Source organism: Dasypus novemcinctus, chromosome 6 (genome assembly GCF_030445035.2).
Source record: "Dasypus novemcinctus isolate mDasNov1 chromosome 6, mDasNov1.1.hap2, whole genome shotgun sequence".
Taxonomy (NCBI): Eukaryota; Metazoa; Chordata; class Mammalia; order Cingulata; family Dasypodidae; genus Dasypus; species Dasypus novemcinctus.
The window spans coordinates 59,189,735-59,202,112 of record NC_080678.1 but is presented as its reverse complement, the minus strand read 5'-3'; the positions used below and the strand labels follow the sequence as shown (position 1 = coordinate 59,202,112).

At 38.5% G+C, this 12,378-nt stretch overlaps 1 protein-coding gene and 1 non-coding gene across 3 annotated transcripts in view; one reads left to right on the top strand and one right to left on the bottom strand.

Annotated features, from left to right (window-relative positions):
• PRKG1 (protein kinase cGMP-dependent 1) overlaps positions 1-12,378 on the bottom strand; it is a 1,391,770-nt gene that overhangs the window by 503,248 nt on the left and 876,144 nt on the right. The window lies entirely within an intron of this gene.
• Positions 8,479-8,585, top strand: LOC111765095 (U6 spliceosomal RNA). Its single transcript, XR_002797530.1, has one exon. It is a non-coding gene; the product is annotated as a U6 spliceosomal RNA (small nuclear RNA).

Sequence of the window (12,378 nt, the reverse complement as noted above, 5' to 3'; positions counted from 1 at the left end):
AAAATCAAGCACTTTAAAATTATTTATACATATATGTATGTGTATGTATATATAATTTGTTATTCAACATAGAACTCTAGTGGCAGTCCCAAAATTGTTGCTAAATGCCATTCTAATACAAAGCAGGAAACTTTTTTCCATGGCATAAACAAGTATCAAACTCAGTATCATGAAAATTGTTTGCCATTGTTCATCAGGACCATAAGAACAACACGTCAAGGTCAGAGGGGAGAAGTAGCTGGAAGACAGTAGAAGGTGGTGCCACCATTCAGCCATCCCCTAACACAAAAAAAGGCCCTATTTCCATTGGTTTAAGTTTCATGCAAGTTGAACAGAATCTCTGAGAATGTGTTCTCCTAGAACTCAGTCATCAGCTGGGGACATTATGTGCATATAACACAATTCTCAGATTCACAGTTTTCACTATTTGTAACTAATTGACCCAGAAGAACCATGACATGTTCACCATAGTACCTACCTCAAAGTACTGCTATGAGGATCGAATGGAACTCCACATGTAAAGTCCAGAAGACAAGTGTGAGTCAAACAGTGAGGCTGGAGACACTTAGCCAGTCAGGGAGAACAGCTGACTCACATTTGATCCGTGTTAGCTGAAAATCTGTGTGGTTTCAAAGTCCTAGAGGTATCCCTATGAAACCCAAGACTCTACCATAGTTTGCTTTTTATTTTAATTGTTTGAACATTTGCTCAGTTAAACAAATTCAGTCACATCATACATTTATGACATTTCTTAATGAATCAGGAAATTCAGCTGCACCAGAAACTATTTTTTTTTCTTTCTTTAAAAATCTTACGCTACTTTAGTATTTCTAATTTGTATCGGTGCAATTTATAACTATAAATAGGTTGTTGGGGGGGTAACTAACAATGAAAAATTCATTTATAGTTAGCATTCAAATCTTGAACACCAAATGAACAAATGACAGACAATTCTCCAGAACACATAGAAAAGTCACAATGTAAGTAAAAATTCTTCCCATGCAGGCAGAATGATTTTTTCAGAGTTAATATGCTAGAGCTTGTATTTGCTTATAGCAGATCCTTTCACATTCACTCTTTGTTTAGATAAAACTGCAGCTTATTAGGGTACCAGCTTCCTTGCTCACAACAGATTACCATTATCTGATCGGAAAAGGAAGGCATGTCCTTACTTTGGGGAATCCCAGCTTTGAGCTATGTGAAGAGAAGAAAAGATACCTTACTACTAACACTGCTCCCACCAGTGCTACCCAGTTCAAACAGGATAAAGCACATGCAGTCAGTGCAGAGTAATTCTAAGAACATGGTAGCCTTCCCTGTCTCGCAAATATTAAAAACTAGTTAATTAATGTTCTTCAAAAATGAATAAGATTAATCATTAATTAATCTTGCAATCTGAAAAACAGTCATTTAATTATTCAAAATATTTAGGGAAAATTATTGCCATCATCATTCTCAAAACAGCGATATTTCCTGAATGCTTACTCTGTGCCAGCTTTGTATTTTACATGCAAAATTAGACATAATCTCATTTAATGTAACAATTGTCTCACCTACTTAAGCAACGAGGAATCTAATATACTCAAAATCAAATATGTAATAACCTACATAGGTTAAAACATCTTCTTTACACTGGGAAAATGCAAATAATAGACATTCATTGTCTTTATAAGAGTTGAAAATCTGGTTGAGGAGTATGGTTGTTTGAGGCTGTATATATCAGAGAAAAACACATTCTTAAACTTAATCCATTCCTGCAGGTGTGAACCCATCATAGGTAGGACCTTTTTTTAAAAAAAAAGATTTATTTATTTATTTATCCCCCCATACCCCCCACCCGTTTGTCTGTTCTCTGTGTCTATTTGCTGCATCTTCTTTGTCCGCTTCTGTTGTTGTCAGCGGCATGGGAATCTGTGTTTCTTTTTGTTGTTGTTGTTGCATCATCTTGCTGTGTCAGCTTTCCGTGTGGGCACCATTCCTGGGCAGGCTGCACTTTCTTTCACGCTGGGCGGCTCTCCTTACGGCGCGCATTCCTTGTGCATGGGGCTCCCCTACGCAGGGGACACCTCTTTGTGGCACGGCACTCCTTGTGCGCATCAGCACTGCACATGGGCCAGCTCCACACGGGCCAAGGAGGCCCGGGGTTTGAACCGCAGACCTCCCATGTGGTAGGTGGACGCCCTAACCACTGGGCCAAGCCCGCCGCCTAGGTAGGACCTTTTGATGAAGTTACTTCAGTTAAGGTATTCCCCACTTCAATCAGGATGAGTCTTAATCCTATTACTGGAGTCCTTTATAAGAAGGATGAAATTCAGACAGATAAAGAGAAAGCCACATAGGGAACAGCCAGATGTGGAACATCAATGGAACCCAGAAGAGAACGGAGAAAGCAGTAGACACTGACTGCCATGCGCCTTTCCATGTGAGAAGCTAAGGAGCAAGTATCACCAGTAGTCTGCCCCAGAGCATTGCAGTCTTTGGGGAGAAAACATTGCCTTGATAATTCCTTGATTTGGACATTTTTCCAAAGCTCAAAACCATGAGCCCTTAAATCCCCGATTTTTTTTTAGCTGAACTATTACATGGTTTTTGTTTGAGCAGCCAAGGAAACAAAAACTGGGAGAAAAATGTATATAAAGATCTTTAATACTACACACAATTCAAGTCTTTCAAGATATACATGGAGGTTGCCGAAATTTTACACGGAGAAGATAGTAAATCCAAATAAAGCAATCAGGAGAAATTATATGGAGAGCCTGAGTTTGGCCTTGTGCATAATTATGGCATCAACATGCTAGCAAAGAGAAGATGGGTATTTAAAATGGAAGAAACAGCATCAGAAAATAAAGGAAACCAGGAAAGTACCAGCGTCTGAGTGACATGTTTGGAGTTGGACCATGGGCTATGTAGATAAGGTTTGGAAGGGTGTGTGGGGAGATAAATGTCAGCAGGCAGATTGGATCTTAAGGATAAAGATATAGACATTCCTTCATATAAAATACATATTCTAAGATGTAGATGCTCCTTCATAGAAAATAGTTTGTCTCTCCCCTACTGAAAGATAATTAAACAGCTCCCCACAACATAAAAGATAAAGGCCTAAATCCTTAGCTTACTTCTCCTTTCTTTTACTCCTCCCCTATTCTTAAACCTAGGCTCTGTTCCTTCTGAATGTCATAAAATTCTCTCAAATTGACATGATCCTTCTAGCCTTCAGGCCTTTGCAAGTCATGTTCTCCCAGCCTGGAAAGAATAAGCCTACCTTCCCATATCCCTTGTCTAATTTCTACTCATTCCTTAGGATACTGAATTTAAATATAATTTCTTTCTGAAAGCCTTTCTGGATTCCACAAGTCCACAAGTATCATGCTGTGCTTATTCCTAACATGGCATTTATCACACTATACTTTTACTCTCTTTTACTTTTTCTGCTGCCCCCACTTGACTATGAGCTCTTTGGGAACAAGGAAGGCACCTTCTTCATCCATGCAGTCCTGGGACCTAGCACAGTGCTTGGCACAGAGTAGATGCTCAATAAATGTTTGGTGGGTGAATAAACTGAATCAAACAGAAATCACTTTTAAGTGACAAAGAGACTGCCTCAATGGCTATAGAGGGATATGTTCCAGAAAGGTCAAGGGGTAATCTGAAAAATGCAATGAGCTTCTTTGAGAGGAGTTAAGTTTTCTATTACTGGAGGAAATTAAATAGGTGCAAGATGTCCATTTGACAATGACTTAATCCATCTGGACTGGTTGAACTCTGAGATACCTTTCAACTCTGAAATTCTGAGATTCATAATCCATAAAAAGTCCTATTTTTAATTATCCTATTAATTAAATGAGTACTTGTTTCCTTATAGACTCTACATTGTGCACGCTTCTCTTTAAAATTGCAAGTTCAATAAGGAAATAGGTGGCATTACAACAAAGCAGTGCTCTGAGCCTCCTGAGTAGCTGCTCCATCCATATCAGTTGTTAGATATACCTAACTGTGAAAACTGTCAGGATAAAAAGGATTCTTGGATATATTTGAAATGTAAAGGCATTACCTCTAATAACACAACACAACAAATCTTTTAGGAAATGGGATGTTAGCTTAGCAAGAAAACTCCTGGTTGAATAGAGAAAAATGGGAAAACAAAATCAAATGGCTTCAAAAATCCTTAACGTCCACAGATGCTTATTATGAGCTACCACCTGTGGTCTTACTGCCGTGCGTGGGCTTCCCACTTATATACACCACTCTTCTGGGTAACAAGCTGCTTCCCACCAGACATATCAATTCATCATTTTAGTAAAGTCTCAGAGTGCTCCACAGATGGATATTAGGGAGACAAGTAACAATCTGCCACCTGCATTTGTCAAATAATTTGTTCCTCAACTGCAGCTCTAAATTAAAACTGGTTTTGAAGAACCTGGGAGAAAGGCAGGCTGTTGCTTACTCAACTTGATTAGTTAAAATGGCATCTTCAAGAATTACAAATTAAATTTAGAAATTTACCTTTTAACTATAGATCAGAATGAGATGCTGTTAGAAAAAATGGGGGAAACTGTTATTGGTTGACATGCATTGTCTTCAAACGGCTAAGTGCTATTGGGGAACGACTGGATCAGTGAGATACAATGGTAGAAGGCTCCTGCTATTTCATCTAAAACACCTGCCAATTTAATCCCCATAGGAAGGCAGGCCTCCACATTACAGCGGTAAGGTGGAGAGCAATTCTCAGTTCCTCCCATCAGAGTACTGGTTAGTGAACTGTCAGGGTTGTTCAGAACCATGGCTATCCAAACCAAAATCAGATCTCTGCCTATCCTGGCTGTTTGGCTGGTTTTCAATATAATTCCCCTCATTTCACATACTTCCCAAAAGATGGGCAGACCTTTAAAAAATATTACCTGTATGTGAAATCAGTGAGTCGTAATTTTTCACTGACCACACTGTTCCCCTTTCAGCCACTTTGTTTTTCTAAATAAAAACATTGCAATTCCTCCCTGCCCATATTACAGAATTAAAGGTTTCCAATGAACGTGGTGGGGTGGGGTGGCATGGGGGGATGAGAAGATAGACTTTTTTGCAGGCTTCTTTGCTAAATTCAAACCATCACTTTGAATATGAAATTCTGAAAAGCTCAACAGGAAATTAAGTGATGTAGAAATGAGCTGGGGAGGTCAGTAATAAACGTGCCTTTAATAAAATAACCATGTACAATTTCATCTTTATTTATTTCAAGCACTATTTCAATTCTGTAAACCCTTGTTTGACCAACTTAAAAAAAAAAAAGAGCAAAGCTCTTCCTTATGGTAACAGTCTAAGGGGGCAGTTCTGAAATGTCAGTTTCCATATTTCTGACACATTTCTTCTGCAGAGTCCATTTAAATTCTGGCAGACTATTTCAATGTGACTAGAACTCTCTTATTACAGCCAGGTTCTTGAATCTTCGAATCTCCCCTCAAAAACATCAGCACCAATATTTATGTGCTGTTGAAGCAGACAATAATAAGGCCTGGCTAAAACATTGGGCTATCTCAGCACTTAAGGATTTTATTTGGCTTAGCACTATCTTGGTCACTTTTATTTCCTACTACTACATTAGACTAGCAACAGTCCTAGGGACATCATAATTTTTCATTGACTTAGAAAATTCCTAGTACTACCTGTGTTTGAATTTAGGGCTTTCCAAGAATTAAGGGGCAGGAAAAGTTCCCCAAAATATCCTCTGATTTTGTACTTGCAGGCAAAGAGAACCAAGAAAATAACTAAGGCATGGGACCTCAAAAAGTGATGCTGGTAATTTACAACTGGGGAACACCTTCAAAGTAAAACTATTGTTACTTACGACCTAAAGGAGGAGATTCCTTCTACAAATAGGTACAGAAGATCTGAGTGGGACTTAGAGGACACCTCCTTTTAGAAATTCTACTAAAACTGCCCAAAGATTGTCTAGGGATTCAGTATTCATGTTTAGATTTTCTATATACATATGGCTTTTAGCCATTTCTCAGCTTATTATCACAAATGTGAGAGACAAAGCAAGGACATATAACTGGATCAAACAAAACCAAAACAATCAAAACATACATGGGCCAAAAAAAGAAGAAACTCTTAAAATCACTGTATATAAGCCACATATATTAATAAAAATTGGCTATATTCTTGATTAGTTACATTTTAAATATTCTCTTAAAATTTCCTAATCATTATACATTCCATCGCTTTTCAATCTACTATTCAGTATTTCAAATTATTACTAGTTTTAAATGAATTACATTTATATTGGTTATGCAAAGAGGTACAAGTTAAGTAAACTGCTTTCTAGACTTTCCGAGAAAAGTCCACAGTAATGGAGTAAGGTGAAGACTGATCAACTGATGCAGTAAGTTTCTCTCCACTATGGTAGTCTGATATTTAAAAGTTAGCCTACAAACAGAAAGTTAGGTGAATTAGAATTGAAAACACATTATTAGGCAAAACAAACAAATGTTAAATCATCTAATGAAAATTTATTGAGAGTGTTCTAGAGACCAAGATTGGGTTATGACTTAGTAACGTGGAGACAAAAGATATATAGTCCCTGCTCTCAAGGATGTCATAAGCTAGTGGGAAAAACAGAAAACAATTGCCCAGGACAGTGTAGTAATGCTATTGGAGAGCCACACTCACAAAGAATATGGGAGCTCCGGGCAAGGGTCCCTGCTGCAGCCCTGTGGGATTCCCAGAGAAGATGAGGCATGAGTGGGAGTCAGCTCAGTGAAGCAGGAAGGTCCTTTTAGGCATCAGCAAGAGATGAGGCTAGAAAGGTAAGTAGCTTCAGAACACAAAAGGCCTCAAACTAAAAAAACACTGCTCCTATTTCCATCCATATTCCTCAATGACCAATGAAGCATACTATTTAATCTCTTTAATTACTATAAACAATATATGATAAAGTGGAAGGTTCCTGAGCTTTGAGTTAAAGAAATGTATTTGAGTCCAGCTCCACCACCTATAATTGTGTGACCTTGGAAGTTCCTAAATCTTGCTGAGCCTCAATTTCCTTATCTACAAAATGGGAATCATATGTCAGAGAGTTGTTGTGAAAATTTGAATTTCACAGGTAGCTTGGCAAACTGTGAGAGCTATTATTAATATATGTTCAGTGACTTTTTCCCTACTGAGGTTCTTCACATCTCTAGCTACTGAGGACTGAGGAAAACTGTAAACCTCTCAGTGACCCCACTCTTCATGCTCAGTTCATAAGACAGCTTCTCACGAGGCCCCTCCTTGTCAGCTCCAATATCAGTCTTTCGTTTCTAGTTTTTGCGCGAATCACTCTGCAAGCCAGGTCCCTCCTATGGGGGCAGCTGTGTTGTCATTCATGACTAATACATTGAATTAAATGTTTATCTTTTAGGTGACCACCCAGGACTTGGAGCCTTTTCTTTAAGAGACAATCAAAACATTTAAATAGAACATGGAATAGAAACACTTTATAACCTCTCAAAGTCTCTTATTTCAAATAAATTTAAAATATTGATTTTTTTCCTTTTCTCTTTGAACACACAGATTTCAGCCTCTGTTAGTGTCAATTGGCAGAACCAGTTTTCCTTAAAGTGAAATAGATCCTGTAACTAGACACGGCCTTCCTCTTTCAGGAGCCTATTCCTGTTTTCTTAAATGGGTTCTTGACTACCTTGAAGTACGTCATGGTATCAGGGGAGAGGAAAGTGCCTGGCTTTAAACCACACGATCCTGGAAGTACCTGAAAATACTCTTCCCTTCATGTGCACTTTTTCCCCAAATAAAAGCTCTGCATTACTTTATAAGGATTCACTTGTACTTCTATGTCCAAATGGAAAGGGCATAAATTTTGGAGTCAGGAAAACATGGGTGTAATCCCTACACTGCTATTTGCTAGTTTCGTGAGCATGGGCAAGCAATCTAAGTCACTATTTGCTCATCTGCAGAATGAAAAAAATCATTGTATTCTACACTGGATTGTTCAGATCAGGGGTAGGCAAACTGCAGCCCACTGCCTCTTTTTGGATAGCCCATGATATGAGAATGGTTTGTATATTTTCAAGGTATTGCGGGAAAAATAATTTTTTTCTTATATAAGTACCTATATATAATCCTTAATTTTGTTTCTTGGACTGCAAAGCCTAAAATATTTACTATTTAACTCTCTATGCAAATGCTGACCCTTGGTTTAGATTGAGAATCTTATGTATATGATGTATGTACTTGGCATATCAAAGTGATTAATAAACCTCAGTTCTTTTCCTTTGTGGGAGTAACTGTGGCTTTGTAGAATAAGCACTGATTCAAAACACCAACATTTTTTAAATGTTTAACAGTTTTCATCACTCATAATCTTTGTGATATTGGAAAGCTTCTTAGCCTTTCTGGAGGATCAGTTTACTTCTCTTCAAAAGGAGAATATCAGTACTATTTATGCAGAATATTTTTAAGAAAATAGTTGAATTTAAATTGCTTTACGTGCTCACTTCGGCAGCACATATACTAAAATTGAAACGATACAGAGAAGATTAGCATGGCCCCTGCGCAAGGATGACATGCAAACTCATGAAGCGTTCCATATTTTTAAGCTGCCTCAGAGAGCTAGAGACTGGATGATAGGCTTATAGGAAATTAGGGATAGAGGAAGGATGTAAGCTGACACCTACATGGGTGAAATCTATGATAAGCTGGAGGTAAGTATTTGTACAAGGAAGGGATAAAATGGGGCATAGGGTTACCTTTGGGTGAGGCTTTGTGGGGTTGATGGGGGCTAGGGATGGGATGATGGGTAATATTGGCCAAGAAATTGGGGGGAGGGTGGGGCAACATATGAACGTTGGAGATTGTCAGGTATTTGGTTGAGAGTATAATGCTGAGAAAACTTCTTCAAAAATATAATAAGGAAGGTTACCTTTTTAAGATGCTTAAAGGGGATAATCTGATGCAGGACAGGCGCCTAGGGAATACGTGAATGCTCATTTTGCCAAAGTGGGTTATATCATTGGATAGATACCCATATAATGTGAGTGAAGGTATACCCACATCCTGGGGAGGACTGATGCCCTCAAATAGAGGGAATTGTATCTCTCAAGAGAAATGGTGGCTCCCAGTGCATTAGGGCAGTTGAGCATGTCAAGCCCTCAACACTGTTGCAAGTATCTCTGAACATGGCCCTTCAAGCAATGAAGACTGACTGTCACTGTGGGCCCTAAGGGGAGGGGGAAAGAGGTTTTGAATAGATGGAACCAATGTAACTGTATGGGCAATAGGAGTGTTCCACAAGAGTACGCAAGGATGAATATAAGACATGTAAAATTACACCAAAAATATATAGGGGCTGATAGGCTAAAATGTAAATCATAATGTAAAACATAAGATAACTAAATATTTAGAAAATTGTATAGTCTAAAATATAAACCACAATATAAACCCAAATGTTACCTTGTTTGAAAGCTGTTGTCTTAATATCTGCACATCAGTTTCAGTAAATATAGTATGAACATGTAAAAAGATTATTGCTGTGGAAGGGAAAAGGTTTTATGTTGGATATGTGGGAGTACTATATATTGTACACATGAATTACTGTGATCTAAAACTCTTGTGAAGATAAGATTAATAATTAGAAAAAAGAAAAGAAAAAGATAGGATGTAGACACTGAGGAAAAGATGGAAGTAGTTGCCTTGCCAATTTGCATACAGCGCAACACTTATTACAGTGATAGAAGGCAAAACATCAAAAACAAAGCTTTTGCATGTTTTAATTTTTTGATAACCCAATTTATTTTTACCTTAATTTTTCCAAATTAATATGTATTCTATATCTAACCTTTAAACTCATTGCTATAATCCATTTTACTATTAATGGAATCTGGCAATATATTGGGCTTCACTTTTTAGGAAGTTTTGGATCACAGAGAGGTTCAACAATGGCAGGGGAGGAATACTGGTGTGGGATGTTATTGACAGGGGACACATGGTTGGCAGGGAGTTCTCCAGGGCAAATATCCAGGGTACATAAAAATGTTTGGATATTTTCATAGTGGTTACAATTAAAAAAAACAACTGAGGGAGTGCTGAGTTCCTAGCCAGGGGAGCTCTATCACAGTCCCTAAAGGAACAGCAACAATCCCCTAAGTGCAACGGCAAAGACCAAAAAAGAAGGAATGTCCAACAATGAGCCCTTGATACTAATGACTATGCTTGTGAGCCTGTGCACCAGAAATTAGAACAAAGCTTAGAGCTGCAGGGTACCTAAGAGTTACATCCTGAGAACCTCCATGTTGCTCAAATGTGGCCAGTCTCGAAGCCAAACTCAGCATGTAAATGTGTTGCCTTCCCCTCAGCGTGGGACATGACTCCTGGGGATGAGCCTCCCTGGTGCCAAGGGATTACTACCAAGTACCAGCTGATGATGTAACTAGAAAATGACCTTAAATAAAAAGGTCAACTCGGACCAGCAGAATATCTCAATCTACATATAATACCAGGAGTTAAAAATGCTTTTTGATCTGAATTAAGGGGGAAATGGAAAGGACAAATGAGTTTATATGGCTATGAGTCTCCAAAAAGAGCCAGGAGATTATTAGAGGGGTTGCCCTTATGCACACCTGAGCAGAGTCCAAGAGACAGATAAAGTAGATACAACCCCAGGTATTGGTTCTTCTGAGGGCTACAGAGACCCACAGGTTCTATGGTCATGGCAGATGGAGTTCAGTGCCATGGCATTTGGTCCTTTTTTGGAGTGTGTGTTTCTGTGTGATGGAGCTGGACTCAGATGTGATCTTTGTTCACAAGCCTCTCCTGTTACTTTTACTAGAACTGTAGTTGGTAATGGAGTTTAATATATACCCAGGGGACCTGAATCTCTGGACTGACCATATGGTAGCCAGGCCCTGAGCCTCAACAACTTCAGCTCCTACACTCTGATTTATTGGACTTACCCTACTCAGCTAACATGGAGTTGAAGAAGGTCAATCACCACACCATGGAGCCAAGAGTGCCTACAACTAAAAGCAGGAGGATTGCATCCAGCATCCATGTGGAATCTAAGCCTCCTCTTGATATAGATGTGGAGTAGACACAACCATCCCAAGGTCCACAGGATGGAGGAATAGAGTATGGATTAGAATGTATTTACTGATTATCTATTCATGAACTATTGTGGTTAGTAATTGAAGAAAAGGTGGCATTGGTGTGGAGAAAGTGGCCATGGTGGCTGCTGGGGGTAGGGAATGGGAGGAAGAGATGAGATATGGAGGCAGTTTTGGGATTTGGAGTTGTCCTGGGTGATGCAGCAGGGACAGTGACCGGACATTGTATGTCCTCCCATGGCCCACTGGGTGGAACATGGGAGACTATGGGCTATGATGTGGACCATTGACCATGAAGTGCAGCAGTGCTCAGAGATGTATTCAACAAATGCAATGAATGTCTCATGATGATGGAGATTGTTGTTATGGGGGGAGGAGTGAGGTGAGGGGGGTGGGGGGTATATGGGGACCTCATATTTTTTTAATATTAAAAAAATAAATAAAGGCAAAAAATAAATAAGTAAATTGCTTTACAACCTCAGAAAATACCCGGTCTATTCAGCTATTTTATAGAAATTAACTATTCAACTTAAAGTCTCTTTGTAAGGTTATTACAGAAAACTTATAAAATACTATATATATATATATTTATATATATATTATATATATTATATAAATTTATATTTATATATATTATATATATAAATATAAATTTATTTATATATAATATATAAAACATATATATTATATATATATGTTTATATATATATGTATAAATAAACAGAATACTGTTGCCCATTAACCCACCATCTAGAGATAATTCCTGCCAATATCAATTGAAATATTTTCTCTTATTTATTCCCATATTCTCTCTCTCTAAGACTCCTATCTTGCACCCAGTCATCCTTGCAACTAGATGGCTAAGTGTTGGCTGATGAGATGTATGTGGAAGAGACATATGGGATTTCCAGAAAGTACCCTTTAAGAGTGGCAAGTTGTCTCCATTCAATTCCCTTTCTCCATCCTACTGCCTGGAAGACAGAGATGGAACAGGAGTAAGAGGCATCGTAGGGATGGAAGGACTCCTAGCAATGGTATAGCAGTGTGCTGAAAATCACCTGGGTCTTTGACAAATTTATGGAGCCACCATTCAAGTTCCAGATTGCCTTTCTACTCCCCAGACTTCTCTGACTCTTCCTGCCTTTTTTTGTGGGGTAGAAATTATTGCTTTCCCTCTTATCTACAAACATTCCTACCTAAGTTTATATATTCTCTCATGGCACCTGGGATGGGGATGGAAGGGGCAAGTGGTTAGAAAATAGACCAGAACATTACCAGTGATTTTTCC